Raw genomic sequence first — 7,789 nt, 5'->3', positions numbered from 1 at the left:
CCTGGGGGCCCCGGCGGGCGGGCCCGGGTGCTGCCTGGCCCCGTCTCAGCATGGCCAGACCTCGCGGGGACCTGCCTGAGCAAACTCGGAGGAAAAGGCCCATCGGCAAGGGGGCTAAGCAGCAGGTGCGTACCCAGGCCCCTGGGGGCCCCGGCGGGAGGGCCCGGGTCCTGCCTTCCCCTGATTCAGAATCGCCAGACCACACGGAGGTCTGACTGACCCTCTCCCTAGTAATCCGGAGGAAAATTACCCCCCTTTCTTGTAATCCGTGCACTAGAGGTGACAGAGGGGACCCAAGGCGCAAAAGTACCCGACCTCCTGGAGCCCTCGCTGGGATCCGGGAGGCAAATGGCACCTCATCGGGACTTCCAGGGAAGTTCGGCCATCTGGTCGCCCCCATTGGAAAGCATTGCGGGCGACCAGATGGCCGAGGCGATCCGGGAGACCAGATGGCCGAGGGGATCCTGGAGACCAGATGGCCGAGGGGATCCGGGAGACCAGATGGCCGAGGGGATCCGGGCGACCAGATGGCCGGGCACGAAAGGGACGCCATCCGGTCGCCCCGTGCCCCCACGAAGGAGGGAGCGGGCGCCCGGGGCATGGCGGGCCGGAGGCCCGGGGCCCCAGCCGGGCCACAGCCATGGAGGCTGCCAGGGGCCGGCGGGCCCTCCGACCCGGGGCCCGCTTACACCTTGACAAGCAGGGGAGGCCTGCAAGGGACCGACGGACCCCTGTCCTGGGCCCTGGGTGGAGCGGCAGCCCGGGGGACCGGACCCAGGGCCGGAGCGCCCGACCCGGGGCCCCGACCGGGCCCCTGGACCCAGCCGGGGCTCCCAGGCCCGGAGGCACAGGGGAAGCCTCCCCGGGCCCGCCGGACCCCGTCCCGGGCACCCTGCCCCGCGGCAGGACCCAGGACGGAGCCCGGGGTGGGGAGGCCACCCTCCCCGGGGCCCTCAGGGGCCCCGGATGGAGCTCCTGAACACAGACAAGCAAGGGGAGGCTCCCCGGGCACATCGGAACCCCTTTCCGGGCCCTTGGCAGTGCGGCAGGCTGGGAGACAGGGCCCAGGGCCTGAGCACCCGACCCGGGGCCCGCCCGGGCCCCTGGACCCAGCCGGGGCTCCCAAGCCCGGAGGCGCATGGGACGCCTCCCCGGTCCCTCCGGACCCCGTCCCGGGCACCCTGCCACGCAGCAGGACCAAGGACAGAGCCCGGGGTGGGGAGGCCGCCCTCCCCGGGCCCTCAGGGGCCCTAGCCACTGCTCCTGAACCCAGCCAAGCAAGGGGAGGCTCCCCGGGCACATCGGAACCCCTTCCCGGGCCCTTGGCCGTGCGGCAGGCTGGGAGACAGGGCCCAGGGCCGGAGCACCCGACCCGGGGCCCGCCCGGGCCCCTGGACCCAGCCGGGGCTCCCAAGCCCGGAGGCGCATGGGACGCCTCCCCGGTCCCTCCAGACCCCGTCCCGGGCACCCTGCCACGCAGCAGGACCAAGGACAGAGCCCGGGGTGGGGAGGCCGCCCTCCCCGGGCCCTCAGGGGCCCTAGCCACTGCTCCTGAACCCAGCCAAGCAAGGGGAGGCTCCCCGGGCACATCGGAACCCCTTCCCGGGCCCTTGGCCGTGCGGCAGGCTGGGAGACAGGGCCCAGGGCCGGAGCACCCGACCCGGGGCCCGCCCGGGCCCCTGGACCCAGCCGGGGCTCCCAAGCCCGGAGGCGCATGGGACGCCTCCCCGGTCCCTCCGGACCCCGTCCCGGGCACCCTGCCACGCAGCAGGACCAAGGACAGAGCCCGGGGTGGGGAGGCCGCCCTCCCCGGGCCCTCAGGGGCCCTAGCCACTGCTCCTGAACCCAGCCAAGCAAGGGGAGGCTCCCCGGGAACAACGGAACCCATTCCTAGGCCCTTGGCAGTGCGGTAGGCTGGGAGACAGGGACCAGGGCCGGAGCACCCGACCCGGGGCCCGCCCGGGCCCCTGGACCCAGCCGGGGCTCCCAAGCCCGGAGGCGCATGGGACGCCTCCCCGGACCCATGGAGCCCGTCCTGGGCATTGAGCCATGCCGTTGGCCTGGAGATGGGTGCCCCGGATGCCCGGGGGAGGTCTGTCTGGGACACATGGAGCCCGTCCTGGGCATTGAACCATGCCGTTGGCCTGGAGAAGGGAGCCCCGGACGCCCGGGGGGGGGACTGCCCGGTACCCGTGGAGCCCTTCCCGGGTACTTTGCAACGCCGTTGGCCTCCTGGAGATGGGTGCCCCGAACGCCCGGGGGGTGGGCTGCCCGGGACCCGTGGAGCCCGTCCTGGGCACTCTGACCTGCTGTTGGCCCGGGGGAGGGACCCCAGATGACCGGGACCCGTGGAGCCCGTCCTTGGCACTCTGACAAGCCGTTGGCCCGGGGAAGGGAGCCCCAGACGACCGGGACCTGTGGAGCCCGTCCTGGGCACTCCTGTATGCCGTTGGCCCGGGGAAGGGAGCCCCGGACGTCCGGGACCCGTGGAGCCCGTCCTGGGCACTCCTGTATGCCGTAGGCCCGGGGACGGGAGCCCCGGACGTCCGGGACCCGTGGAGCCCGTCCTGGGCACTCTGAAATGCTTTGGCCCGGGGAAGGGAGCCCCGGACACCCGGGGGGGAGGACTGCCCGGGACCCGTGGAACTCGTCCTGGGCACTCTGACATGCCGCTGGCCCGGGGAAGGGTGCCCCGGACGCCCGGGGCCCGTGGAGCCCGTCCTGGGCACTCTGACAAGCCGTTGGCCCGGGGAAGGGAGACCTGGACGCCCGGAACCCGTGGAGCCCGTCCTGGGCACTCTGAAATGCTTTGGCCCGGGGAAGGGAGCCCCGGACGCCCGGGGGAGGACTGCCCGGGACCCGTGGAACTGGTCCTGGGCACTCTGACATGCCGCTGGCCCGGGGAAGGGTGCCCCGGATGACCGGGGCCCGTGGAGCCCGTCCTGGGCACTCTGCCATGCCGTCAGCCTGGATGGAGCCCCGGACGCCCGGGGGGGCGAAGGCCCGGGACGCATGGAGCCTGTCCCGGGCACTCTGCCATGCCGTCGGCCTGGATGGAGCACCGGACGCCCGGGGGACGACTGCCCAAGAGCCATGGAGCCCGTCCTGGGCAATTTGACATGCAGTTGGCCTGGAGGAAGGAAGCTCCGGGTGGCCTAGGGAGGTGTTGCCCAGGCATATCCCATCTGGTCCCCATGGCAGAGAACCACCAACCCTGGAGGGGTGTCCGGGCATACCCTGCCCCATAGTAATCCGGAGGCAAATTACCCCCCTTTCTTGCAATCTGTGCACGCGAGGTGACAGAGGGGACCCAAGGCGTGAAAGAACCCGACCTCATGGAGCCCTCGCTGGGATCCGGGAGGCGAATGGCACCTCATTAAGACTTCCAGGGAAGTTCGGCCATCTGGTCCCCCCCATAGGAAAGCGTTGCGGGCGACCAGATGCCCGAGGGGATCCGGGCGACCAGCTGGCCGAGGGAATCCGGGCGACCAGATGGCTGGGCATGGAGGTGAAGCCGCCTGGACTCTTCCCCACCCCGTCCCCGTCCCGGGACGAATGCCCGGGACGCATGGAGCCCGTCCTGGCCACTTGACGTCCCGTCCTGGGCATTGAACCATGCCGTCGGCCTGGAGAAGGGAGCCCCCGGACGCCCGGGGGAGGACTGCCCGGTACCAGTGGAGCCCTTCCCGGGTACTTTGCAACGCCGTTGGCCTCCTGGAGATGGGTGCCCCGGATGCCCGGGGGTGGGCTGCCCGGGACCCATGGAGCCCGTCCTGGGCACTTTTACATGCCGTCGGCCTTGAGGTGGGTGCCCTGGACGCCCGGGGGAGGCCTGCCCGGGACCCGTGGAGCCCCTCCCGGGTACTTTGCCAATGCCGTTGGCCTCATGGAGATGGGTGCCCCGGATGCCCGGGGGGAGGACTGCCCGGTACCCGTGGAGTCCTTTCCGGGTACTTTGCAACGCCGTTGGCCTCCTGGAGATATGTGCCCCGAACGCCCGGGGGGAGGGCTGTCCGGGGCCCATGGGGCCCGTCTTGGGCACTGTGACATGCCGTCGGCCTGGAGGTGGGAGCCCCGGACGCCCGGGGGAAGGCTGCCCGGGACCCGTGGAGCCCTTCCCGGGTACTTTGCCATCCCGTTGGCCTCCTGGAGATGGGTGCCCCGGACGCCCGGGGGAGGTCTGTCCGGGGCCCATGGAGCCCGTCCTGGGCAGTGTGACATGCCGTCGGCCTAAAGGTGGGAGCCCCGGACGCCCGGGGGAAGGCTGCCCGGGACCCGTGGAGCCCTTCCCGGGTACTTTGCCATCCCGTTGGCCTCATGGAGATGGGTGCCCCGGACGCCCAGGGGAGGTCTGTCCGGGACACGTGGAGCCCGTCCTGGGCATTGAGCCATGCCGTTGGCCCGGAGAATGGAGCCCCCAGACGCCCGGGGGAGGTGTTGCCCAGGCATATCTCATCTGGTCCCCCGGGCAGAGAACCACCAGCCCTGGAGAGGTGTCCGGGCGTACCCTGCCCCTAGTAATCCGGAGGGAAATTACCCCCCTTTCTTGCAATCCGTGCACGCGAGGTGACAGAGGGGACCCAAGGCGTAAAAGAACCCGACCTCATGGAGCCCTAGCTGGGATCCAGGAGCCGAATGGCACCTCATCGGGACTTCCAGGGAAGCCCGGCCATCTGGTCGCCCCATTGGAAAGCATCGCGGGCGACCAGAGGGCCGGGATCGAAAGGACTCCCAGCTCCCCATCCATCCCAAGCCTTCGCGGTAGGGTTCCTGACTGCCTGCCCACGCAAGGCAGGGCTCTTGGACCCCGGCTGGGCCTCAGGCGCAGGTTGGACCACCGGAGCTCTAGGGCCCGGACGACCTGGGGGAGGAATGCCCGGGACCCGTGGAGCCCGTCCTGGGTACTTTGACATGCCGTCGGCCTGGAGGTGGGTGCCCCGGACGCCCCGGGGGAAGCTGCCCGGGACCCATGGAGCCCGTCCTGGGTACTTTGACATTCCGTCGGCCTGGAGGTGGGAGCCCCGGACGCCCGGGGGGAGGTCTGCCCGGGACCCATGGAGCCCGTCCTGGGTACTTTGCCAATGCCGTTGGCCTCATGGAGATGGGTGCCCCGGACGCCCGGGGGACGAATGCCCGGGACGCATGGAGCCCGTCCTGGGCACTTTTCCATGCCTTCGGCCTGGAGCCCCCAGACACCCAGGGGAGGACCACCGTGAAAACCATGGAGCCCGACCCGGGCACTCTGCCATACCGTCAGCCTAGATGGAGCCCCGGACGCCCAGGGGACGAATGCCCGGGACGCATGGAGCCCGTCCTGGGCACTTTTCAATGCCGTCAGCCTGGATGGAGCCCCGGACGCCCGGGGGACGACTGCCCAGGAGCCATGGAGCCCGTCCTGGGCAATTTGACATGCAGTTGGCCTGGAGGAAGGAAGCCCTTGGTGGCCTAGGGAGGTGTTGCCCAGGCATAGCCCATCTGGTCCCCATGGCAGAGAACCACCAGCCTCGGAGGGGTGTCCGGGCGTACCCTTCTCCCTAGTAATCCGGAGGAAAATTACCCCCTTTTCTTGTAATCTGTGCACGTGAGGTGACAGAGGGGACCCAAGGCGCGAATGTACCCAACCTCCTGGAGCCCTCGCTGGGATCCGGGCGGCGAATGGCACCTCATCGGGACTTCCAGGGAAGTTCAGCCATCTGGTCGCCCCATAGGAAAGCGTTGCGGGCGACCAGATGCCCGAGGGGATCCGGGCGACCAGATGGCCGAGGGAATCTGGGCGATCAGATGGCTGGACACGGAAGTGAAGCCGCCTGGACTCTCCCGACCCTGTCCCCGTCCCCGTGCCCGTGCCCGGGATGCATGGAGCCCGTCCTGGGCACTTTTCCATGCCTTCGGCCTGGAGCCCCCAGACACCCAGGGGAGGACCACCGTGAAAGCCATGGAGCCCGACCCGGGCACTCTGCCATGCCGTCGGCCTGGATGGAGCCCCGGACGCCCGGGGGACAAATGCCCGGGACGCATGGAGCCCGTCCTGGGCACTTTTCCATGCCTTCGGCATGGAGCGCCCCGACACCCTGGGGAGGACCACCCTGGAAACCATGGAGCCCGACCCGGGCACTCTGCCATGCCGTCGGCCTGGATGGAGCCCCGGACGCCCGGGGGACAAATGCCCGGGACGCATGGAGCCCGTCCTGGGTACTTTTCCATGCCGTCGGCCAGGAGCCCCCTGACACCCAGGGGAGGACCACCGTGAAAACCATGGAGCCCGACCCGGGCACTCTGCCATACCGTCAGCTTGGATGTAGCCCCGGACGCCCGGGGGACGAATGCCCGGGACGCATGGAGCCCGTCCCGGGCACTCTGCCATGCCGTCCCGACAAATTCGTACGGACTCCTAACCTTACGACACGGATCGGAATCGAGCCCTCTCTGACCCAGCAGTTTCAGGCGCCCGGGGGACGAATGCCCGGGACGCATGGAGCCCGACCCGGGCACACTGCCTTGCCGCCGGCCTGGATGGAGCCCCGGACGCCCGGGGGACGAATGCCCGGGACGCATGGAGCCCGTCCCGGGCACTCTGCCATGCCGTCGGCCTGGATGGAGCCCCGGACGCCCGGGGGACGACTGCCCAAGAGCCATGGAGCCCATCCCGGGCACTCTGCCATGCCGTCCCGACAAATTCGTACGGACTCCTAACCTTCCGACACGGATCGGAATCGAGCCCTTTCTGACCCAGCAGATTTCAGGTTGATTTGCTATATACTTTACGTACGATTTTATGGGGGCCGATTCCGATCCGGTACGTAAAAGCAAATACGACCGACATGTCGGACAACCACGTACACCCAGGGGATAGGACTGCCCGGGTCACATGGACCCCGTCCTGGGCACTCTGATCTGCCGCCGGCGCCGGGGATCGAACCGTGATCACCAGATGGGGATATCCCAAAAATCTGGCATGGATACGGCCCGCCAGGACAGGTTTGGGCACCCCTGTATTAAATAGAAGGTATTCGAAAGGGGTGTTTGGGTGTACCTTCCAAATACCGAATTGTAGTGGTACAAAGAAATGTTTTTCCAGCATAATTTGGCCCAAAACAATCATACTTCATCACCATCTCAGTGATTGTGGTAACCAATCCTCAAATGATAAGGTGACCCGTAAAAACCTCTTCCCCTTTCAGAATGTTTCAAAACAATCATTGTATGTAGAGGCATTGGTTCTATGTACCACTGCCTATTCAAATAAAATAACAATGAAACAAATATCTGTTTTTAAATGATCCAGTTTTCCTTTAATAAATAATATTAAGGACTATTTCTCCTGTTCCACAGTTTCAAGGTTGTACTTTCCGGAACAACTTAGTATGATCCACTCACTCTTTCATGATGTACTGATATTTTGTCATTCTGATTTTACTGTAAAGCTGGGGATATAGCTCAGTGGTAGCGCTATATTGACTGCAGCTCAAGAGGTCCCTAGTTCAAATCCTGGTGTCCCCTCACCCCATTTTGATTCTGCTGTTTGTAATTGGGACTTTTCAACAATTCCATTTGGATCATCTTTGACAGAGTCAGTGTTCCCTTGGATATTGCACTTTGATAGCATTTCAGTGTTTCCTGCTCAAAGCCTGTGAGTAAATGCAGTTTTTAACACTCGGCTTGGTATTCCCTTTGGGAAATTTCTGAAACATCATTGATCAATTTTGGAATTCGGCTCTTCCTTTCATAGCACTAAACAAAGGGAATGGACTATGAAACCAATTGACAACTTTGTTATACTGTTTGGTGC

This window comes from Lissotriton helveticus, chromosome 1_2 (genome assembly GCF_964261635.1).
Source record: "Lissotriton helveticus chromosome 1_2, aLisHel1.1, whole genome shotgun sequence".
NCBI lineage: Eukaryota > Metazoa > Chordata > Amphibia > Caudata > Salamandridae > Lissotriton > Lissotriton helveticus.
This window is presented reverse-complemented; position numbering follows the sequence as displayed.